Source organism: Alosa alosa, chromosome 14 (genome assembly GCF_017589495.1).
Source record: "Alosa alosa isolate M-15738 ecotype Scorff River chromosome 14, AALO_Geno_1.1, whole genome shotgun sequence".
Classification (NCBI taxonomy): domain Eukaryota; kingdom Metazoa; phylum Chordata; class Actinopteri; order Clupeiformes; family Clupeidae; genus Alosa; species Alosa alosa.
This window is the reverse complement of record NC_063202.1, coordinates 24,421,394-24,446,857: the sequence shown is the minus strand read 5'-3', so window position 1 is coordinate 24,446,857 and position 25,464 is coordinate 24,421,394. Positions and strand designations below refer to the sequence as shown.

At 38.7% G+C, this 25,464-nt stretch overlaps 1 protein-coding gene and 1 long non-coding RNA gene across 5 annotated transcripts in view; one reads left to right on the top strand and one right to left on the bottom strand.

The window, feature by feature from the left end:
• Window positions 1–25,464, top strand: part of rxfp1 (relaxin family peptide receptor 1) — a 119,952-nt gene that overhangs the window by 25,770 nt on the left and 68,718 nt on the right. The window lies entirely within an intron of this gene.
• LOC125307404 lies at window positions 3,015–24,838 on the bottom strand. The gene is made up of 3 exons (XR_007195704.1): window positions 24,627–24,838; window positions 11,651–11,752; window positions 3,015–3,396 (listed from the first exon to the last, which is right to left on the bottom strand). It is a non-coding gene; the product is annotated as an uncharacterized LOC125307404 (long non-coding RNA).

Below are 25,464 nucleotides of genomic sequence, written 5' to 3'. Positions count from 1 at the left end.
TACTTGGTTAGATGTTAGCTTAGAGTATATGACAGCCAGTAAAAATAAATTGTTAATTCAATATTGATCAACATTCTTTGTTTTAATACAGTAGAATGATACTCAGAATACACTAATGAACACTTAACAACCAATGTACGCTTGGTCAAAAAAAATCACAGTTGTTGAAACCAATTTTAAAGTTACCCAATAATGATTAGGGAGAAACCAGATGTCTACTGAATTTGCATTCTTACAGAACTTGATAATGCCAATCATATTATCCTCAGTGGTAATTCTGAACTGGCAGTAAGAGCTAGAGGTCTCAGTTAATTGTAATAGGTCACATTTGATGGTGATATAGACTGAAGAATAAGATTCAGCCCTTCAGATGATCAGTTTTAAACAGAACTTAGGTTAGAATCTTAATTTTCACACAGCTCAGGTCTAAAAACAGAGGTCTAACAGCACCACTAAGTTTCATAGATGTCACAGCACAGGTATGATTCAAATGTATGCATGCTTCATATAGTTGTCCATAGGCATAGTCCTCCTGTCACAAAATAATACTCAGAATGTCTCAGTGTAGATCTCAGATCTACGTCTCGGTATAGTTCAAGGGTATGTGCAGATATGTTGAGATATGGTCACATGTTTTTAAGGAATGAATGTAAGTGTTAATGTCAGCGATATATGGTTGGCAGGATGTGCACACAGACAGGTACACGTAATGTAATACACGGTCACCACCACACTGGTCTGGAACCTAAAAGACAAAAGCAAACAAGTTAGAGTTATACCAAAAACAAGGAATGTGAACAATTGTTCAATACAACTTAGATATTTTAAGTGAGATTGTTGCACCATAAATCTGTAATGGTAGTTAAATATACTAGCCTATAGTATTTCATTGCAAGCAAAGCAACATTTTGTGTTTTATTCATTTCTGTTTAAGGATAGTTGATAGCCAAACAGTTTAAAGTAAACAGCTTAGAACACTTTGTAGGCAAAGGGTGTGTTGTTGCTGTTGATAATCATAAATTGAGTCTTAAGGATGGACCATTCTGATATTAAATATCTTGATAACCAACTACACTATAGCTTATACAGCTTGCTAGGTCTGTCATCCACATGTTTTCTACAGATAACGATGTAGGCCTACTCTAGGATGTACAACTGGGAAGCTTGATTCGTGTGCCAGGCTATGCTTTAATTTATAGGCCAGAATAATGCAGAAATGAGTAACGTTAGCCTAGGCCAACTAAACATACTCTGTAGCCTATGTTGACAACACAAACGTTATACCTCAACTTCTGTAGTGTGTTTTAACAATACTTTAGTTATATGGTCCGTTTCCAAACAGTATGGCTTTCATCAGGTCCCTTCCCACAGGTGTATTTAACCCTAACGTTAGAACTACCGAATTTGGCTACTTGTGACCTATCATTTCATACATAGTCTATAGTAGAATGCTACATAACATAGGCCTAATGTTTGACGATGACCTAAATGAGTCAAATACCAAAAATCGGACCACTTACCTTGTCTGTAATTAGAGAAATGTGCCTCTGAAGGAGAGTTTACGAGCAAGTAGCACGGCAGGCGATAAGACGTTCAGAACAGATTCACAGCTCCAGCTCCAGTGGTAGAAAGCGGTTGATTGTTTGCAGCTGCAGGTCACGTCATAATGCTAAAAGTTGCCGCCACGGCAGTCAATGTTAACTCTATGGGAGTTTATTGCTCTTTTATCGTAAATATCTCAAAAAGTATAACGTTCACAAATGTAAAAATTACATTGTACAATTGTCCGTTTCAAGACCTTTGTAGGAGTGTTTGAATGACGTCAAACGGTTCAGTGGTTTTAGTGTCATTAAACGTCAAATTTGGTCGGAAGAAGAATAATAAAAATAGACAACTAGAAAATATAATTCCAGGGAATTACCATTGCATGTAAATGCAAAAAAACGCTGTGTATAACATTACTTACAGTGTGATTATTCAGATTACATTACTTTACATTACTTACAGTATGATTATTCAGATTACAACAGTATTCTTGAAAACCACTTACAGTACTTGGTTAGATGTTAGCTTAGAGTATGAGACAGTCAGTACAAATAAATTGTTAATTCAACATTGATCAACATTCTTTGTTTTAATACAGTACTGCAGAAACAACAGCAGAATGATACTCAGAACACACTAATGAACACTTAACAACCAATGCAAGCTTGAAGACAAAAAACTAAGTTCAAATTCATTTTAAAGTTCAAAACCAATAATGTTCAAAACCAATAATGATCAGGGAGAAACCAGATGTCTACTGAATTTGCATTCTTACAAAACTTCTCTTATCTATCTATTTATCAGTTTTAATTCTGAACTGGCAGCAACAGCTAAAGGCCTCAGTTAATGGTATTAGGTGTCATGAGCTCTCTCTCTGCCTGGTAACACGCGCTGATTGAAGTCTGATGACCTCCACCTGTTCCTGCTCTGCTCTGCCTCACCCTCGTTTACCTACCAGCTGCACTGCATTCACCACTCATCATGCCCTGTATATAAAGCCTTGCTTTTCAGTCCACACTTGTCAGATCGTCTGCAACCAGCACCAGTTACCTGTCTGTTTTGGAAAACGCCTCTGACTCTTTGCCTGTGATCCCGGACCCGCTCGACTACTTCTGTGTTCTCCAGCCCCGGTAATCTTGACCTGCCTTCCGTCCCTCTTCTACGAATACCGCCTAGTCCTTGACTGTACTGCTGCTTCGTTTCAATTGCTGTTGTGTGTGTGTTCCCCCAGGACTTCCCGGATCATCCAGCTCCTGCCATGGCTGTTAGGCACTGGGGAACACACACCGCAGACTCTTGGAACTCCTGTACCCCCCCCCGGAACCCCTGAAACCCCCTTAACCCCCAACCCTTAAATAAACTTTTGAACGTGACTCTTTTGTGGTCCTCGTCCTGTTTGGTGTCTGACATTAGGTCAAATTTGATGGTGATATCACTGTAGAATAAAAGTCAGCCCTTCAGATGATCAGTTTTAGACAGAACTTAGGTTAGAATCTTATTTTTCACACAGCACAGCTCAGGCCTAACAGCACAGCTAAGTTTCATAGATGTCACAGGACAGGTTCAAAGATATGAATGGTTGACAAATATGATTCACACAGGTATACATGTTCCATATAGTTAGTGAGTAGTCCTCACACAACAATATAGTTCTCAGAATGTCTCAGTGTAGATCTCAGATAAGTCTCAGTATGGTTAAATGGTATGTGCACAGATATGTTGAGATATGGTCACATGTTTGTAAGAATGTATGTTAGTAGGTATGTTGCTAGCAACATTGTCAGAGATGTATGGTTGACAGGCACACATGTAATGTCATACACGGTCATCACCACTGGTCTGGTCTGGTAGCTAAAAGGCAAAAGCAAACAAGTTTAACAGTTAGACCAAAACAAGGAATGTCTGCAATTGTACAATTGTTCAATACAACTAAGGTATTTAAGTGAAGTTGTTACATAACATTAGGCTGACGCATTATAACGTAACGGCTAACATGGTAAACAGTTTAAGCTTTTTAAACAGTTCTCAACAATTCTAGGACAATTAAATTCTAGGACAATTTAAAAAAAAAGGTAGAGTAGGCCTACAATACAATTGATGCACCATCAAGCTACTGGCAGTTAAATACTGGCCTATAATATTAAATTGCAAACAAAGCAGAATTCTGTGTTTTATTGTTTTCAGTTTTAGTATAGGTGATAGCTAATCATATTTTTTAAATATAAAACGTAAACAGCTTAGAAAACTTTGCAGGCAAAGGGTTTGTTGTTGCTGTTGATAATCATATGAGTAAGGAAGGATCATTCTAATAAGTATCTTGATAACCAACTATAACTTGAACAGCTTGCTAGGTCTGTCAGCCACATTTTTTCCTACAGATTAGATGTAGGTTACTACAACTGGAAAACTTGATTCATCTGCCAGGGTACACCTTAATTTATAGACCAGAACAATGCAGAAATGAGTAGGCCAAGTATACATTGTAGCCTATGTTGACAACACAAACGTTATAGCTCAGTTTCTGTAGTGTGTTTTAACAAGACTTTAGTCGTATGGTCCATTTCCTAACGGCTTTCATATGGTCCCTTTCCACAGGAGTATTAATAAAGCACCAATGCATTCATAATCTAGGTGCTTGGTTGTATACACCTGTGGAAAGGGACCTGATGAACCCATCAATAGACGAACTATAGCATACCGTTTACTTAGGCTATATAAGAATCAGGAGTGTAGAATGAAAACGTAGCCTGGCCTATTTGATACACAAACAAGCGGTGTACAACGTTAAACATTTGGTAAAATAAACACAGGAGCATATTTGTTAGCTTTAACTAAAATGTGAACGGTAAGCTATAACGTTATGACCATTAGGGGTGGGCGATATGGAAAAAAAAAAATATCTCGATATTTTTTGTGATTTTGACGATAACGATAATTAGTCGATATCCTTTAAAAAATGTTTTTGTTAAAGGTAAAGTTACTTTACAGCTCATTATTTATGAATAGCATCATTACAATAATAAACAATAACCTAACCTGTGACTTTTTAACCAAATCAACCAATGCATTGTCACTCTGACACATTTCCAATTCTGCCCCCACTTGGGTGTGGCAATGACATGGTCTAGCCAGCTACATTAGAGAAGATGAATAGGCCTAACAGTTTCCCAAGAGAAAGTCTGAAGCTGAAGTTTCTTTCAAACCTTTACATAAGATTCACTGTAAAACTAAGCAGACCAACAGAGTACATATCAGTTATTTCCTTCTATGTTTTGTTGAAGAGCACTCATGTAGGCTAGCATTCCAAGTTATAGAATAGAAACTAATGTGTTAGCTTATGGCTAATGTATATGAGGAATCCAGGAATGGAGATGCTAACGGTTAGCATAATCGGTAAACGTAAATATTTAGAGCGAACTTCAGTCAATTTACAACTGACTATTAAAATACTCAAAGGCTAATGTTTTCTCTCCATATAATACCGTGTAGGAAAAAATGTGACTGTCTCATCAATGCTACTTGAACATACACCTCCCGCATACACTCCTGCATACACCTCCTGGAAATGTATGAGTCCTCAATGCGTGATTTCGAGTGTTTTTTCCCCATAAGTAATTTAAATACTCGATAATGTCAAATTGCACATCGTTAAAACAACAATCACAATATTATCTCAGACGATATATATCGCCCACCCCTAATGACCATCAACAAGTAACGTTTTTCATGCCATGAATGAAACCCATGATGAGTTTCATCAGGTCCCTTCACACAGTAGCCTAGGCTATAATCAAGCACCATGCAGTCTGCATTCATAATCTATTCTAGGTGCTTGATTCTATACACCTGTGGAAAGTGACCAGTGTTGGGAACGTTACTTTAAAAAAGTAATTAGTTATAGTTACTCACTACTTGTTCCAAAAAGTAACTGAGTTAGTAACTGAATTACTCTATGATAAGAGTAACTCGTTACCAGGGAAAGTAACTATTTGCGTTACTGTTAAAAAAAAAAAGTTGCTATATGTCAAAGAATTTGGATTTTTTGAGCAGTTCTGAGCAGCTAGTTGAAATGAGTAGAACAGACAGGTGTTTGTAGGCTACATAACTTTCGATATTTATTAGATATATAGATAGATAGATAGATAGATAGATAGATAGATAGATAGATAGATAGATGGATACTTTATTGATCCTCAAGGGGAAATTCAAGATATTGCACATCGACAGACCTACGGTTGACTTCAGCCTGTGTCATAGGTTTTTGTTGTGAGGCAGAAAGATCTAGCTTTTGCTGCTTGGAGGACTTTGCTCCGAGTCCTTCTTTGCTAGTGGATGGCAAGCTATCATCTGTGGTGGAGGTATCAGTGTTTTTGGCCACTAGCTTTAGATCTGTGTGTGAAATGCTTCATTAAATTAGAGTTGCTTACAACGGATGTCGACAAAGTCTTCGCTCCTGGACATAATGTACACATTACATGCACGTTCTTGCCTTGATGAATTTGAAGTAGTGCTTATATCTCCACCTTGAAAATGGCAACTTTTCGGATTCCTCCTGACCTCTCTGCTGTTTCGTCGAATCTCTATTTTAGCTGTTGCGTGTGTGTGTGGCACGTGTGCTGGCAAGTGTGTAAAAACGCTGGCTCTGATTGGCTATCATGAAACATGACTCTGCCTTAGCCAATCATAATTGCTTACGTCGTTATTAACCCACCTCCTTACTAGCTGTGATCCAGGGTGCGTTCGGATTACACAGTTTATTCAATCAATGCATAGTAACACACCGCATTTAACGTCCAGTAACGTTAACGCCGTTGTAATGACGAGAAAAGTAATTTGTTAGATTACCCCGTTAGTGAAAAAATAACTTCATTACCTAACGCCATTCTTTTGATTGGCGTTATTCCAAACACTGAAAGTGACCTGATGTTGAATAGAACCAGAGGCTAGTATCTGTAGGCCTACTTCTCTGGTTTACGTTAACGTTCTACTTAAAGCGCTGCTGATTAGTAGGCCTAATGAACGAATGTGACGTTAGTGCATTACGTTTGATTGTCGTTAGCTATCGAAACCTACAGCTAATCGGCCACTGTAAAGTTGACGACATATTAACGTTGATTAACAGTGGGTTTCCTTACATAATAGCCTACATATTAACGTAGGAAGGTGCTTACGTCAACTATTTCACTAACGTTAACGTTATCTAACGTTATAACGTTAAATAATGTTTAGTTATTGATGACCCATCATTTCATACATATAACGCTAACATTACATCACAGTGGTAGCTCACGTTCAGCTTTTGATTGCTTTCAGCTGCAGAGGTCACGTCATAATGCCGCCAAGGCGGTCAATGTTAACTCAATGGGAATTTATTGCTCTTTTATCGTAAATATCTCAAAAAGTATAAAGTTCACAAATGTAAAAATTTGGGGCAGAAGATGCTTGGTGGCCGTCCACAACATTATAAACTTAACCTAAATAGTTGGCTGCTGTAAGCTACAATCGGATTGTTTTGTATACCCCTGTTGTCTCAATGATAATAACATCTCATTTCAGACTATATTTCAAAGTTTGCCGTTCATTTGCATTATTAATATAACATCGTATTTTGTCATTTTTGGCGCAGACATGCATTCCGTTAGGAATATTGAACATATTTAACATTCTCTAACCATCGTGATTTTGAATGAAAAACTCATTTTATTCTTGTGCTCTTTTGTATTGCTCTATGCTGTTCTATGGTGCTTTCTGCCTCTTGGTTGCGCACGCATGTTTTTGTGACGTTGCATAGAAATCTACTGTATGTATAGTCCATTGCATTTACATGCAATGCAATAATAAGAAGAACAGTGATAATAGTCCATTGCATTTACATGCAATGTAATAAAAAAACAACACCTCCCCACCTTGTACTTTGCGTTGCCCATAAATAAATAGGCTAAATATATCTTGCATTGTAGCTAGTATGTGCAACTCTACCAGAGTAGACGATAGAAGTAGGCCTACCTCAACACAGACTCAATGAGTCCTTGCCCCGTGCACTCTCTCTCTCTCTCTCTCTCTCCCTCTCAATCTGTGCATCCCTCCTCAGCATGCGCATGTAATCCAAACATTCACAATCGTGCAAGACGACTGGCTAAATTGCTATTAAATCCGGTTAGCATCATTAGCAGCTGCACTTAATTTGTTCAAAACTGTTGCATTCAAATTGTGATACAGTTTTCAGCCATATCGGCCAGCCCTAATTTAAATATGTGCAGAATTTATTTTGGCATTGTTTTCCTGAAATATTCAAGGTCTTCCCTGGAATAGACATTCCCTGGATGGCAGTAAGTATATGTTGCTCAAAATCTGTATACATCATTCAGAATTAATTGTGCTTTGCCAAATGTACACAATGCTCATGCTGTAGGCACTAATGCTCCTCCACACCGTCGTAGATGTTGGGTTTGGAACTGAGCACTTGGATACTTGGATAGGCCTTCTCCTCTTTAGCCCAGATGAGTCCATGATTTCCAAAAATAATGGCAAATTTTGATCTAACCACAGGACCTTTTTCCATGTTACGTCAGTCCATTCAAAACAAGCTCAGGCCCAGAAGACGGTGTCATTTTCTGTATCATGTCTCAATACAATTTTGGCTGTTTGGCTGGTTTTGGCAGTTACAATTTTGGCTGCAGTTTTTGAATTGAGTATCAAACTGTGCATATAGACAATGGTTATCAGAGGTTTTCCTGAGGCCATACAATAGCAGGTCTGGAAATAGGTCTGGGGTTAATGCAGTACCATCTGAGGTCCAAAAGATCACAGCCATCCAATTTGTTTTTCAGCTCTTTCCCAAGTTTGTCATTTTCAGCATTTGATATGTTGTCTGTGTCCTTTTTGCAACTAAATATGAGTTTTATAGATTTGCAGATTATTACATTATGTTTTTATTCACATTTTACACAACGTCCCAACTTTTTCTGTTTTGGGGTTGTAATAAATAGCTTGACCGGACCTAACTGTTGTATAATTTGCTGTATGTAGAAACTGTTTATTACCGGAGAAGAAGCATATTTCTGCTGCTCTCTCTATCAATAGATGCTAATACAGAGCCCTTTGCTGGCAGCCAATCCCAGGTGGCTTTGAAGAAGGAGTTGTTGTGCTGATTGAATCCACCCCCCTCCAACCCTCCACCCATGCAGTTAAGGTGCAGGGGATAAAGGGACTCATCTTTTCTCATCTTTTCTAATTCCCCGCTGTTGAAAGTCTTCGCTCCTGGACATAATGTACACATTACATGCACGTTCTTGCCTTGATGAATTTGAAGTAGTGCTTATATCTCCACCTTGAAAATGGCAACTTTTCGGATTCCTCCTGACCTCTCTGCTGTTTAAAATTCCGAATCTCTATTTTAGCTGTTGGGTGTGTGTGGCACGTGCTGCTGGCAAGTGTGTAAAAAAACGCTGGCTCTGATTGGCTATCATGAAACATGACTCTGCCTTAGCCAATCATAATTGCTTACGTCGTTATTAACCCACCTCCTTACTAGCTGTGATCCAGGGTGCGTTCGGATTACACAGTTTATTCAATCAATGCATAGTAACACACCGCATTTAACGTCCAGTAACGTTAACGCCGTTGTAATGACGAGAAAAGTAATTTGTTAGATTACCCCGTTAGTGAAAAAATAACTTCATTACCTAACGCCATTCTTTTGATTGGCGTTATTCCAAACACTGAAAGTGACCTGATGTTGAATAGAACCAGAGGCTAGTATCTGTAGGCCTACTTCTCTGGTTTACGTTAACGTTCTACTTAAAGCGCTGCTGATTAGTAGGCCTAATGAACGAATGTGACGTTAGTGCATTACGTTTGATTGTCGTTAGCTATCGAAACCTACAGCTAATCGGCCACTGTAAAGTTGACGACATATTAACGTTGATTAACAGTGGGTTTCCTTACATAATAGCCTACATATTAACGTAGGAAGGTGCTTACGTCAACTATTTCACTAACGTTAACGTTATCTAACGTTATAACGTTAAATAATGTTTAGTTATTGATGACCCATCATTTCATACATATAACGCTAACATTACATCACAGTGGTAGCTCACGTTCAGCTTTTGATTGCTTTCAGCTGCAGAGGTCACGTCATAATGCCGCCAAGGCGGTCAATGTTAACTCAATGGGAATTTATTGCTCTTTTATCGTAAATATCTCAAAAAGTATAAAGTTCACAAATGTAAAAATTTGGGGCAGAAGATGCTTGGTGGCCGTCCACAACATTATAAACTTAACCTAAATAGTTGGCTGCTGTAAGCTACAATCGGATTGTTTTGTATACCCCTGTTGTCTCAATGATAATAACATCTCATTTCAGACTATATTTCAAAGTTTGCCGTTCATTTGCATTATTAATATAACATCGTATTTTGTCATTTTTGGCGCAGACATGCATTCCGTTAGGAATATTGAACATATTTAACATTCTCTAACCATCGTGATTTTGAATGAAAAACTCATTTTATTCTTGTGCTCTTTTGTATTGCTCTATGCTGTTCTATGGTGCTTTCTGCCTCTTGGTTTAGCGACGCATGTTTTGTGGCGTTGCATAGAAATCTACTGTATGTATAGTCCATTGCATTTACATGCAATGCAATAATAAGAAGAACAGTGATAATAGTCCATTGCATTTACATGCAATGTAATAAAAGCAACACCTCCCGCCTTACTGTACGTTGCCCATAAATAAATAGGCTAAATATATCTTGCATTGTAGCTAGTATGTGCAACTCTACCAGAGTAGACGATAGAAGTAGGCCTACCTCAACACAGACTCAATGAGTCCTTGCCCCGTGCACTCTCTCTCTCTCTCTCTCTCTCCCTCTCAATCTGTGCATCCCTCCTCAGCATGCGCATGTAATCCAAACATTCACAATCGTGCAAGACGACTGGCTAAATTGCTATTAAATCCGGTTAGCATCATTAGCACGCTGCACGAATTTGTTCAAAACTGTTGCATTCAAATTGTGATACAGTTTTCAGCCATATCGGCCAGCCCTAATTTAAATATGTGCAGAATTTATTTTGGCATTGTTTTCCTGAAATATTCAAGGTCTTCCCTGGAATAGACATTCCCTGGATGGCAGTAAGTATATGTTGCTCAAAATCTGTATACATCATTCAGAATTAATTGTGCTTTGCCAAATGTACACAATGCTCATGCTGTAGGCACTAATGCTCCTCCACACCGTCGTAGATGTTGGGTTTGGAACTGAGCACTTGGATACTTGGATAGGCCTTCTCCTCTTTAGCCCAGATGAGTCCATGATTTCCAAAAATAATGGCAAATTTTGATCTAACCACAGGACCTTTTTCCATGTTACGTCAGTCCATTCAAAACAAGCTCAGGCCCAGAAGACGGTGTCATTTTCTGTATCATGTCTCAATACAATTTTGGCTGTTTGGCTGGTTTTGGCAGTTACAATTTTGGCTGCAGTTTTTGAATTGAGTATCAAACTGTGCATATAGACAATGGTTATCAGAGGTTTTCCTGAGGCCATACAATAGCAGGTCTGGAAATAGGTCTGGGGTTAATGCAGTACCATCTGAGGTCCAAAAGATCACAGCCATCCAATTTGTTTTTCAGCTCTTTCCCAAGTTTGTCATTTTCAGCATTTGATATGTTGTCTGTGTCCTTTTTGCAACTAAATATGAGTTTTATAGATTTGCAGATTATTACATTATGTTTTTATTCACATTTTACACAACGTCCCAACTTTTTCTGTTTTGGGGTTGTAATAAATAGCTTGACCGGACCTAACTGTTGTATAATTTGCTGTATGTAGAAACTGTTTATTACCGGAGAAGAAGCATATTTCTGCTGCTCTCTCTATCAATAGATGCTAATACAGAGCCCTTTGCTGGCAGCCAATCCCAGGTGGCTTTGAAGAAGGAGTTGTTGTGCTGATTGAATCCACCCCCCTCCAACCCTCCACCCATGCAGTTAAGGTGCAGGGGATAAAGGGACTCATCTTTTCTCATCTTTTCTAATTCCCCGCTGTTGCAACCGCCAGTCTCTGTCTGGCTTTAAGTGGATGTTGAATAACCTCCTCACTTCTGGGCTGTTTTCTTTTGTCAGGCCTGTCTCTTTCAGTCGAGATGACTGGGCGTTAAAGCAGTGGGAAGCCATCGAGGCTCGTCCAGGGGAGGGATCCAGCTACAGTGGGGGGAACAGCAAAAAATATCATTATAGCTAATATGAATGAAGACATCCACACATAAACTATAACAATAACAACATGAAGAACAGTATAGTTGGGGATCACTTTCAGAGCAATTTTGAGAACGATAAAAAGCTGACAGTCAATCAGAATCCATCAAAATTTTAGCCATCACATTCATCAACACAAGGAGAGACTTTCTTTATCATTGGTCAGTGTGAACGCTTTTATCTTTATAGTTATTTGTTCCTGGTGTGAACCGCCCTTAAGACAGATGGTTGGAGGTTGGTTCAGATCGATGATGTTATTCAAGAGTGACTTCCTATTGGTTAAGATCTCGTGCACTCCTTTCAGGGATGGATTACTGCACGGGCCTACCGGGCCCAAGGGGTCAGGGGGCCCTGAAGCCCAAGCCTTTGCATGGAATCATTGCCTCAATATCAACAAATCAGGATGTAGGCTATGAATCTGATTGAATTTAGTATTGGCCAAAATGCACCAGAATACAGGAGATCACATCAAACAAATTAAAAAAATTCTGGGGGAGGACCTCCAAAACCCCCCTCCCACATATACGACAATTAGTGGGGGCCCCTTAATACATCTGGGCCCAGGGGCCCGAAAGTTCATAATCCGCCCATGGCTCCTTTAGGTTATTTTCACATTGGTGGTAGTTAGTGAAGTTCCCCCTTCACTGTAAAACGCTTGGGTGTCTTGATAAAGTGCTATATAAATGCACATTGTTGTTATTGTTGTTGTAAGTGCTGTGGGTGTCTTCATAAAGTGCTATAAAAATGCACGTTGTTGTTGTTTACCATACGTTTGTTATCCAACCCACTTTTTGTCTCACCACGATATTCTGAGTGATGAAGACACAGGAGAGGTGCTACGTGCAAGGCATCCTGAGAATCATATTAGGGCTGAAACGATTCATCGAGTTAACTCGATTACAAAAATTACTCGAGGCAAAAACCCTGCCTCGAAGCCTCGTTAAATTCCTATGATGCGCACTATACGCGCAGGGATCTGATTGTTCCACACGGACCGTTGTTCAGGAAGCACACCACTAGCGTGAATGAATTGATACATTCTGAATTTAGCTGGCGATGGCGATGGAGTCAAGATATCCATAAATGGCAGAGAATGTCTAAAGTTTTCAAGTAAAGTTTTGGGATCATTACATACTCAAAAAGGAAAAGAACAAGCATCTGAACCTAAATATCGACTCCATGCTGTTTCACCAAGCGTCAAAAAAAAGTAGGCTAGGCTATTTAACAATCTATCTAGCCTAGGGTTTCTCAACGGGGGTGGTACCGCCCCCCTGGGGGGCGTTCATACAACCTAGGGAACGTGAGAGGTTTTTTTTGTTTTGTTACATTTTAAACTTCCATGGTTTTCACATATTTTTGGTGCAAAAATAGGCTACCTGAAATAAATAGGCTATTTTCATTCATGGGTTTCTAACCCCTCTACTGTCCCAGCTACATTTTACTGTCTATGCTCTGTGGTCATACAGTGCAGTTCGGGCCTGCACACGCCCGGACTCATGTCCCCAGCCCCGCTCGCTGTTGTTCTGCAGCTGCTCTCACGCGCAGAATCTGTTTTGTGATTGGTTGGATTGTTGCGATGTGCATATGTTGTTCACGTGATGTGCACTTGATTTTTGTCCATGATAAAAATGACACATCTTGTTGCCTACATTTAATGTTCCTATTGATTTAAAAAAAAAAATCATTACAACCAATGCTGATGTGGTAGTGTTTTTTACCCAACCAGTCTCCTATTGCTTCTAACAGTGGGCTAAATCTGCTTAATAATAAACTAGGCTCATAGGGACATTTTCTTATAATTCCAGAAGAAACCAAAACAGCACAGAAATGGGCTCGTTTTTTTATTTAAGCAATATAGCATGAGTGTGAGTGGCCTATAGCCTACTCGGGGGTGTAGTTTTTTTTTTAATTGTGTGGGGGGGGGGGCGCCAGAGGATCAAAGTAAGGTAAGGGGGGCATTTGCTCAAAAAAGGTTGAGAACCACTGTTCTAGCCTATCTATCATCTATCTACGTAGCCTATAGCCTACATTGATGTTGGCTGACATACTGTATTTGTAGCGATGTCGTGATGGCTTGTTTAGCTTTGATGTTTTTAAGTAAGTAAACTTAGTCACGTTCAATTGCAAGACAGTATGCCTAAAAAAGAACCCCTCACACACATGCATGCACCCTCATCTTTCCTCACGCACCGCACGCGTGCACACACACACACACACACACAGGTTGCTAAGTTACCATAGGAAATAGGCTCACCCCAGAAATTATTTTTTAGTAGCCTAATGATAAAATTATTTGTTAGTAGCCTAATGGTAGGCTATGTTTTAGTAGCCTAATGGTAAAATTATTTGTTAGTAGCCTAATGGTAAATGCTGCAGGTGTAGAAATCTACATAAAACAGATATTTATGTTGATGTCAGGTCTAGATTACAGCATGAAACTTGTAGGCGATAATACATTAAATTGCTTTCCCTCTTCTCCCTCCCAGCACTTCACAACATAGTATGGACAGCTTTGTTCGCCCAGCTAAGTCATGCACAAGAGGCTGCAATTTTACAGAGAGCATTTTGAACATTATTTAATTGATGGCACTGGCACTTAAAAACGCTAAATGGGTAAATTGCAATAAATGGGCTTAGTTTTGTTAACCTGGCAATAGCCAGATGAATTTCGCTCCGCCTAGCTCCACTCATCCATCTGGAACCGATCCATTGAAGTGTTGCTTCAGAAGGCTGGGCCTAATCAAAAAATGCTTGCATATGATTGAATAAGCCACTTGTCCGTCATCTATTGACGTGCTACTTCAACCACTCACATCGAAGCCAACCCGTGACGCTAATAACAGACTCACAGTCGCTTCTACGCTATGTCACATCTATGAAACTCCCGCCCTGCGTCCTGATTGGCTAAACCATAAAGTTGGTTGGAGAAATCACTCTCAATGGAAGAGGTCCCAGATGGATGTGAGTGAAGCTAGGCGGAGCTAAGCGGAACGACATTCATCTGGCTAGGGTCAGGTTATAGTTTTGTAGCCTAATCTTGGAGTTAGAATAAATACCTCTGTGCCAATTGCTTGATCATTTTACAGCCATGTCATTTTCGTAATGCATTATGTGTTTTGGTTGTTTAAAAAGCAAAAATTTTTTTTATCTGATTAATCGATCGATAAAGTGCTAGATTAATCGATTACAAAAAGAATCGATAGCTGCAGCCCTAAATCATATTGCTTAGTATTGAACAACTATCAGAGGAAGGAGACAGAAAGTTTGACAATGGAATCTTGCAATCAGACTATCTTTGTGTTAATGTGTGTAGGGGTGGAGAATTATATGATATTTTTACATTATTTAAGCCTTTTACTCTATATATTCTTTGCATGTGGATAAACTGATACTGTACATTTATCAGGGCATAAGCACTATCTGACTTTCTCTGGGACATACTGTATCTTTGATATATGATAGACCGTATGTGCACTAAGTACATTATTCACAGTTTGCGTATGTTTGTTTTGTGCTATCGTGCTCATCTTTTGTACTATTGTGGACATCAGAGAACAAACAAAGAGTAGAGACTTGGATAAACTCAGCTATGAGGTGAGCAGACCCTGATGGCCTAGTGGCTCAGGCTATGAGGTGAGCAGACCCTGATGGCCTAGTGGCTCAGGCTATGAGGTGAGCAGACCCTGATGGCCTAGTGGCTTAGGCTATGAAAACTGAAATCACGTCCCACACAAGCTCTGTGCCCTGAGTTTAAACCACGGCTATTATCATGCCTATAACACATTTACGAGAGTCCCCAGCCTGGAAGCAATTTGTTTAATGGTCAGTGGTGTTTTATTTGATTATTTTATAAGTGGACAAGGAAGGGATCTATCTGCATTGTCTCAGTCCAGCTGTTAATGGGTACTGCCTTTCAGCTGGGGTTAATCTGCATGAGACTGTGTGTGTGTGTGTGTGTGTGTGTGTGTGTATGTGTCTCTGCATATGTTGTTGTTTGCGGTATGCGTATGTCCTTTGCACTAATAATCCAATCACCATACGGCAATTTATTTTTGTTATCAGTGAGCTTTGGTGCGACTGTACCAAACCCAATGATCTGTTCTGGCAGTGTGATGTGATAGAGCTAAATTCATTTCTGAAAAGATACGTTTGATATGAAATAGCGTCTAGAGAACAGACCATCGGGACCGTCTGAAGGAGGTTGACGGAGTTAATTAAGCAGTGGCTGAGATGACTTGGTGTAATTAAATCATAATTAAGAGGAAGTCTCTCTGTGCAGGGCTGCTGTTGACTGTGGCTGGTTATGTGTCTGATGCCCTGCACTCCAATGTGATACAGACATCTAGGAAAATTGTGTCTTGTTCGGAGAGAGTAGCATGGTGAGGACATCATACAGAACCGTGTCTCAGAGTCCTCAGAGTCCAATACGGCCCCCGCCCATACCCGCAAAGTTCAGCACCAGATCTGACCCGTCACCTGTGATAATATCAAAATTAAATCCGCACCGGCCTAGACCTGTTGATATTTGGCCCATTACCCGACCCATGCCCGTGCTAAATCACACACAAGCTAAAATAATTCCAATTTATGTGCTTTATTTTTATCTCACACCTCTCAACATCACAATAGGCTCTCTATTGGCTAATGAAACAGGCGAAGGGCGCTTTCTTTCGCACTATTGGAGCATGTAGGGCTACAAAAATAGCATAATACAAACATTTAACTGTCCCCTGTCAACTTTCGTTTTATTTGAGTATTTCGCATTCAATCTAAATCTTAAGCTAATGAACAATATAGGCTAAAGTGCGCTTTCTTTTGCGTGATTCAAGTAGCCTACCATACACAAATAGACCTATTAATGTTACAAAAAAAAAAATATTACAAGAAAAAATACAGCCTGAGCCTGTTGATCACAAACAATAGGTAGCCTATATGTAGGCCTATGCCTATGCTGGCAACGCTCCGGTACGCTACGAGATGCGTAGAGACGCTACGAAACGTCTTTATGGATCTCTCTGTAGATTTATATATGTTAGATATACATGTAGTTTAATTTGTCATAGCATTTGTCATATATTTATTTATTTAGCTAGTTTAATTGGTCAGTGTGCACTATCTTGGGGTGCTTGAACACCGCCCCAAAAAACAGCAACACAGTTGGGTCAGTGAGCACCAATCTGTGTTTGTTGGTGTTTTTGTTGGTGTTTGTTAGTTGGCTGAAATTGAACTTTTTAAAGTCAGGCTTTTCGAATAGGCCTACTGTCTAAGCAGTGTGGAGCTCGCAGTTGTTTTTCTGAACATTCTAAAGACTGCAACCAACAGAGGTGCGTTCAGATTCACAAACAATAGGGGAACTTTTGCAGACAGGTTTCTGTTTGCCTTGAAGTTTGTCAAACGTTTGTGAACATTCACTCATAAAAATGCTTGATTTGGAGCACAAGGATGAGTTGTTGGAGCTGTATTCCTAGACTGTGTAAAGCCATAAATCACAACGTTCTTATATCTAAATTCCCCAACTTCAACCTTTCGTCTAATACACTTGCTTGAATATCATCATACCTATCCAACAGAATACAGTGTGTGAAAATCAAATATGTGTGCTTTAGCAATTTGAAGTGCACAATGGGTGTGTAAGGATCTGTGTTAGGCCCACTTCTTTTTAGTCTCTACATCAAAGACCTTCCACAGTACTGTCATGGAGTAGAGGTACAACTATACTGTATGCCGACAACACTGTTCTATACACACATGCTACATCAGCTCTGCTATCAGCTGAGAAACTAGCTGTGCCCTGGATGGAGTGGTTGAGTGGCTAGACCAATCTTGCCTTAATTTAAATGTAAGCAAAAAGGCATGTTATTTTCCAAAACCAAGCTTCACACACCAGATTTAATCATCTGCATTAAAGGGTGAACAAATTGAGACTGTCACTGAATTTAAATATCTTGGTGTTGTATTACACTCAAATCTCAACTTCAAAAAACACATTAAGAAAATGATGAAAACTATTGAATACAACATGGCAAATTTTAGACAGATCTTCTCTTTCCATAGAGGCTGCAACAATATTTCTCCATGCCCTCATTTTAGAGTGTTTTCAAATTTGTGTACAGTTTACAAAATTTGAAAAGCCTTGGCTCCTATCTGTTTGTGCAAGTTTGTCTCTTACTGTGTTTGTGTGTGTGTGTGTGTACCTGTGATACGAAATGTAATATATTGCTATTTGTTACTTGTTTTTTACTTATTGAGTGATGTTTGATTTTTTTAAATGTATTTGTATTTGTCCTTCCTGTGGGTCTGCAGATGTAACTTAGCCTAAGGCTAGCTCTGGTGCAATGCATCAAATGGTTACATTTATGTTTTAATTGCACATTGTCCCTTACAAATAAAATTGAAATTGAAGGAGGAGTTTTGTCTTGGTAGCTGGCCATGGTCCTGGGATGCCGATAGCAGAGATTGTGTAATGTATGTGCGTTGACACTATGGATAAGGATCCGAGCGTGGTAAACAAAATCGGATATTTCAGGTAGTAAAAGCCAAACTAGATTTTGTTCAAATCTACACACTTATGGCTACTGAAAAATGTAAGGTTAATTTAGCAAATGTTATTTTGAAGTATTAAAAAACATCATTGTTTTAGAATTTTCGAGCAAAATGGTTGGTCACGTTTTCGATAGAAGATAAAATAAAAAATATATACTAAATAAAACTAAATCAAATATACACATAGTGTGCTTAAGGATGAATAAGCATGAGGCACTTGCACTGACAAGGAAGGGACTGAGCCTGTGATTCTGTATACATGGTAAGGTGCTCTATGAGAGTGAGTGTCATGGTGATGGTGCAAATAAGTAAGTGCGACAGTGCAAGAATAAAGTCTAGAGACCAGCATAAAATAAATATGGACATATAAGAGAATAATGTAGACAAAGTAATATAAAAAACTATATCAGTGCAAGAATAGGTTGAAGTAATAGGGTTACAGCCATTGGTCAAGTTAAGTATTACCAGTATTAAGTACGGCCACAATCCAGGCTGTGGGAGGGAGGGAAGGGTTATGCAAATGTGCTAATATAGCCTGTAAACAGTGTAGCAGTAAAAACAGTAGGCCAGTGGACAGTCAGTACACAAGCATGGAGAAGGTGAAGAGGCAGACAGACTATGCAGAGAAGTATATCTCTCCTTCCCTTTAGTGAAGCATCAGAAGTGCTGTCAATGGTATTTTTTGAATGTGTCATTGGATATAAGTCAGACTTTATATGAAAATGCATAGTGATTTACTGCAGGCTCAGAGGTGTACTTCCTTTCAACACATTTATCTATATTATGATGAAAATCTTTATTGACTGTTCAGCTCCTAACCTCCCAACAGCTCAGTTCTTCTCTCACTAGTAATAGAGTGCAAAGGATGGTCTCATTACCACAGTGAGATGAGACTGAATGAAGAAAACTAATTATGAGAGTGTGTGTGTTTTTATGTTCGTAAAGGTTGAGCAGAAGGCTTTTCTAGGTCTGACAAGCAGTTGAGTTCTGATTAAAAGTTTGCAAATGAGATGCAAGACGCAGCACAACGGAACACACACGCCGCGCATCTGGTGTAGACGAGGTGTCAGATTCTCTGCATTTTAAAACAAAAATGAAATGGTGTAGATGTAGCCTAAGGAGACACCCTGCAAGCCAAACAAAACAGACAAATCACAAAGTCACGACCACTCAAATGTATTTAATTATTTTATTTCCATTTGCAACAAGTTATGGCACTATGGCTTTGTTCTGGGACCTTTTTTGGTCGCCTATTAGGTTTTTTGTGACAAAATTAAATAAATAAATGAAATATGAAATCAATAAATGAAATATGAAATAAATAATTAAACGTTGAAATAAATAAAAGATGAAATAGATAAATAAAAAGTTAAATAAATAAATAAAAAAAATGTGAAATAAAAAAATAAAAGATTAAATGTAAAAACCATATATACATTGACATTTACATTCCATATGCACGGTCATGCAATGTGATATTCCCACGGCTGTTGTTGCCTGCGCCACTCGGCCTCCGGCCTCGTGGCAACGGCCGAACAACACCCGTGGGAATATCCATGACCAATCCCACGATCACGAGTGCTATATTGCTTAATTATTTCATAGCACGTTAGCAGCGGTTAGCTAGTTATGCTAACGTTAGTTATCTACAAGTCTCCTCCAAGTGACAATCATATTATACACAATGCTGGCAATGCTGAGAACAATTAGCATCCTCGTTTATCTTACTTACATTGAGTTGACTGTGTGGCTTAATCCACAGATGTGGTGAAGCACTGTTTCGTTATGGTTTGCTAAGGAGTAACCCATTGCTTGAAATGGTGGAGGCATTGTATCGCGGAGTGATTTATTATTAGCTGTGCAAAGTCTGAGTTGAAATGTCCAGGGATATTCCAACTCATGGAACGTCTCTCGGCCAATCAGAAACAAATAAATAGTTCCATAGAACCGAATTGTTGTATAAATAAATACGTCAGTCACCCATCAAGGCGGGACCTAACCACTGATTGCTGCCTGAAATAACACGAAGTGATCCAGCTCTGAGTCAGACTGTACTGGCTTGCTACCTGTGAACCACACTGGACCACAAGGACATAACTCAGACTTGTATCATAACTCACGAAACATACAACAACAAGGATTTAATTCTAAATTCATACTTTTGGGAAGATATCAGGCGTGAAAGCGTTCTGTCATTTGATGGGTCTGTTTGCTGTGTCTGAGGGTTGATAGACATGCTATGTGCACATCTAGAGCTAGCGCTAATAGTTAGCACAAGCCTTAGCTAGTTATAGACATCTACAGAAAGCGAACTTCTATCGATGGCAAACGACTTTGCTATTGCTTCTATTTATAGTAGGGTGCCCAGATGTCCCAGTTAACTTCACTTGAGCTGAATTCACCTCATTTGTTATATGATACATAAACAATAAAGCTTGAGATGCCCATGCCATGAACTCTTATTATGTGTCAGTGCCAGCTTGCTACATTGCCCAAGCTGTGTCCACAACTTTCCAGAGACTTTTTAGTTCTCAATATGAGGGTATAACTCAGCAGCCGACAAGGATTTTTGACAGCACTAGATGTTTTACGTCCTGGTAACGCACAGCCAGTCATGCTCACAATTTTTTTTTTTTTCAGGCAGCAACCAATCAGCGGCTAGGTCCCGCCTTGATGGGTGACTGACGTATTTATTTATTTCATGGCACATTGCAAGACCGTGCATATGGAATGTAAATGTCAATGTCAATGTATATATGGTTTTTACACTTAATATTTTATTTATTTATGTATTTGAATTTTTTTTATTTATTTAACTATAACTATTTATTTATTTATTTCATATTTCATTTATTTATTTCAACTTTTAATTATTTATTTCATATTTCATTTATTGATTTCATATTTCATTTATTTATTTAATTTTGGCACAAAAAACATTCCATACCTCCCTGCTCTTCCGTGGGCAAACATGAAAAGCATACGGCAGGATGAGCAGAAAAGAACCAAAAACACTTCATTCATGCATTTATATTCAGTAGGTTTAATTACTTTCACGGGCCTTCCTAAAAAGACCAACAGCTTTAGGTGATACAAAATGTAGCAGCTAGGGTTCTCATGGAAACAAGACTCTCCACTGGCTTCCAATAAGTCACAGAACTGACTTTAACACACTACTGCTTGTTTATAAATCAGTAAATGGAACAGGACCTAATAACCTATCAGACATGCTTCAGCAGTGCACACCCTCCAGACTCATCAGTTCACAGGAGAAATACTTGTTAGTAAAACTCATCAACAATCAATGTGAATCTATGTGCAATCAGAATCAATGTGCACAGGTCATTGAATACCTCTCAACTCACACACTCTCTTTCCACACTACACATCTAACCACATCTAACGTCCTGAATTTGCACGACAGTTCACACTGCCTTAGGCTTACTCCCTGGCTTTTCTGTTAGCTAGAGTCTATTTAAAGGCAGGTGTAAAGACAGTCCACTGGTATGCAGTGAAATTATAAATGAATGAGCTGTACAAAAATGTCTTAGTAGAACTTGCACAGAAGCTGACATTTGACTCTTACACAAAAACTGACCTGATGCTGTCTGACATGGGTGGAAAGCCTCCGGGAGGTTGAGCCATAGCCAGTGGCATAGTGGTGTCTTCAATATGAAAGTCCTATGTAATGTCAAGGCTTCAAACCCTTTGAAATATCGTGTGTGTGTGTGTGTGTGTGTATGAAAAACACCAGCTGAATGATCTGTGTGTGTTTGCATAGTAGCAAGCAAATCTAATTGGAAATCTGTAATGGATCATTTGAATGGTGCTTTGCTACTGTTTTGTCAATATATCTGTGATTTGTATGCAAATGTTGTCTTTTTCCTTTTATAATATAAGTAATTTCAATTAGGTTAATGACTTGGATAATTGCGAAGAGTTGCAAATTCAACTACATTTTGTGCTACCTCTATGGTGTATTTTGTTTGGTCCTTGATTAGAATATAATGTATGCTGTTTTGGACAAAATCATCTGCTAAGGAATTTAAATATAAACATAAACAAACGTGACATCATGCACAATCACTGACTACTCCTTTAAATGATTGTAGTCTGAGTTTTTTTTTTTTAACAGCAATAACTAAATCAGCTGTTTACCATCTCAAAACATACCCAGACCTAGAGGCCTTATGTGAAAAACTCATTCAGACAAAAAACTAATTTAGAAAAACTCAGTCATGCCCTACTCTGCAGCAGGGTTTATTATCACAGTCGTCTTTTCACAAGCTTTCCTAAAAACACCATTAAACAGCTCCAGCTTGGACAACATGCACTCCCAGCTTTTCTGTTCTGTTCTCTGCTCATTATTTGTGAAACACTTTGGATTAACAATGTGAATTCACTGAATGGAAAGAGCATGAAAGAGTCTGAATGGCCAGGTCACATTTATTACTGAGGTACATGGAGTGAATGAACAGTATTAGAATAATACATTATATTATATACTGTAGGTGAACACATGAGAATCTATGTTATTACAAATAACATAGATTAACAAATATACAATGTAAATTGGAAAAAAAACCTTGTATGTCCTAGTTGTATTTGTCTTTGTATATTTTAAGAATGAAGAATATGATGAATATTTATGAATAATGAACAGAATAATGTATTCATATTTGAAGCTTTCATTGTCATAAACAATGCACATAGTATAAAGTAGTCAGACTCTCCAGAGGATGAATGTGTTGTTTTCTTGTCATTTAACAGGGGCCCTTTGTGAAGGATTATCTTGCTATCACTAACTATGTCCCCATGCACACCATATTCTGATTAAGTACCATGTTCTGGTTATAGGAGTATTCAGAATAAGATGTTTCCATGTGTAGCAGAAACGGAATATTCCCGTTTGCATGGTAATCAGCATATGCTGGATAAAGCAGCAACGTGCAGTACAAGTTCTATCTGCGTCATGAGTCTCAACACATTCTGTCCCTGAATTTCATTGATGACTGCTAAATAGGGGAATTTGGCCAGATTAGAGCAGCTTGTGTTTTGCGTTTTAGCCTTATAATAGGCCACTTTGAGGGATTTCCACCGATTCTTCATCTCTCAGCAGTGCGTGCAAAGTTTCACCCATTGATAAATTCCATCTTGACATTTAAACTTTCAGGTTTTAATACATAAATTGGTCTCATCTTCACTCTAGACTCTTTTTGCTATTTGCCTAGTGTCAGGGCATCAAACCAATCTACCAAAATTCCTTGCATGGACATTGTTGCGTTTTGTGTCCACTCTGGTGTATACGGGGCTCCCGTAACACAGTAGAGATCGCTACTCCTGTAGGTGTGGGTGCGCTCGTCTTCGGACTGTGAGGATTTCACAGGGTAAAAGAGGAGGTGTGCGTTTTGTGACTACTCTGGTGTCCAAAGGGATTCCATTTAACACAGTTGAGATCGCTACTCCTGTTGGTGTTCGTCTTCGGACTGTGATAATATCACAGGGTAAAAGAGGAAGTATCTTTCAGTGTGTGTGTCTGGTGCGAGGGCCCCTTTTCGACGGGTTTAGGCTGTACAAGAGGATTGACTGTACAAGAGGATTGACTTGATGGAGAGGCTCTCCCTATCTGAATCAAAATCCCTAATTTGGGTTTTAGGGGCTAAGGAAAATAGACCACTTCAGAGTCTCTCTCTATCGCTTAGTCGCTATTCCCTGTTCCCTTCGACTTGTACTTCAAAATGTGGTTAACTTCATTAAAAGAGGAAGAAATTCAGAGCTGTATTTGCCATAGTTGTTTGTCATCAAAATCTGAGAGAGGGTAAAAACTCACTACAGACATTCGTCTGTCTGTCTGGATCGGAGGGAAGATCAACTACCCTATTATTTTGGGAGCTTTGTCAAATTGAAATTAAGGTTTTTTTTAAATGACAGTTCTTGTAACATATAAGAACTTCAATTGACCACAACGGATCTATAATAATTTAGATTCTATCCATAAACACACTTGTATTTATGAGACAGATTTCCGTATCCTCGCTTGGGTGTGTGATGTGCATTTAGACCACAACGGGTCCTAGACTTTAGCTTCTCAAACAATTTGACGCGCCAAATAAATTTGCTAACAAAGCCTTTTTGGTTTTTTGTCTGCCCTGGAGCATAGGATTTCCCTTCCCAAATGCCTGGCTGAGTTCGCTACTCCTGTGTATGTCAGTGCAGTATGTTTTTTGCCCATATACAGTGTCTTAGAATGTAGCCCTCAAACGGACGCCCTACTTACCTGGAGCGAAGTCAAGTCTTTGGAGCAGGAGGCCCGGGTTCTCAGCAACACAGGAGAGGCAGAAAAATACGAAAAAAAAACGCTAGACGGTCTTATTACAAACTCCTAATCAAAGGTTAGGAGTTTGTAATAGGTTAGGTTAGGATTTGGACTTTTATTAAATACAAACAAAAAATACAAGGAATGAAAACTGTCTAAGTCTAAAGGCTAAATGCTCGGTCCAAAGAAAAATGAAAAGGAAAAAGAAGAACCAAGAACCCTGAACAAGGGGCCGTTCTCTTTTTATACCCCTCTCAGTCAGGCAGAACATGTCCAAGTTTGGTGTTATGTCTTACCATGAAATATTGGTTCTGCTTTTTTGTTTTGCTCAGTTGCCAACAGTAACAGTTTCTTACAACTGGCACATTATGTTCTTACATTCTGTCTTTACATTTTGTCTAATGTAAAGCATAACACACTTTAATTCTAACACAAACTTTTTATATCTAAGCAAACACATTTTATGTAAATATTAGCAAAACACTAAGTTTTATAAGCCAACTTTCTTATATGTTCAAGAAAAACACTCTCTACATGTAAGCAAAATCATAACAGGTTATTCTAGCAAAAACAATTTATGTTTTTAATTAAGAAAACACACTCCAATTCTAAGCTTCTAAGATTTTTTAAACATTATAAGTCTAACTTGTTTCACACTGGTTGTCTATCATTATCTTGCCGCATTTGCACATTTTTATTTGTTTTAGAGCAAGCTGGATTTAAGCAGTTATATGACTAAAAGTCTTTTAATAGTAAATTATGATTCAGATTATTAATTATCACATTTTCATATTGTAAA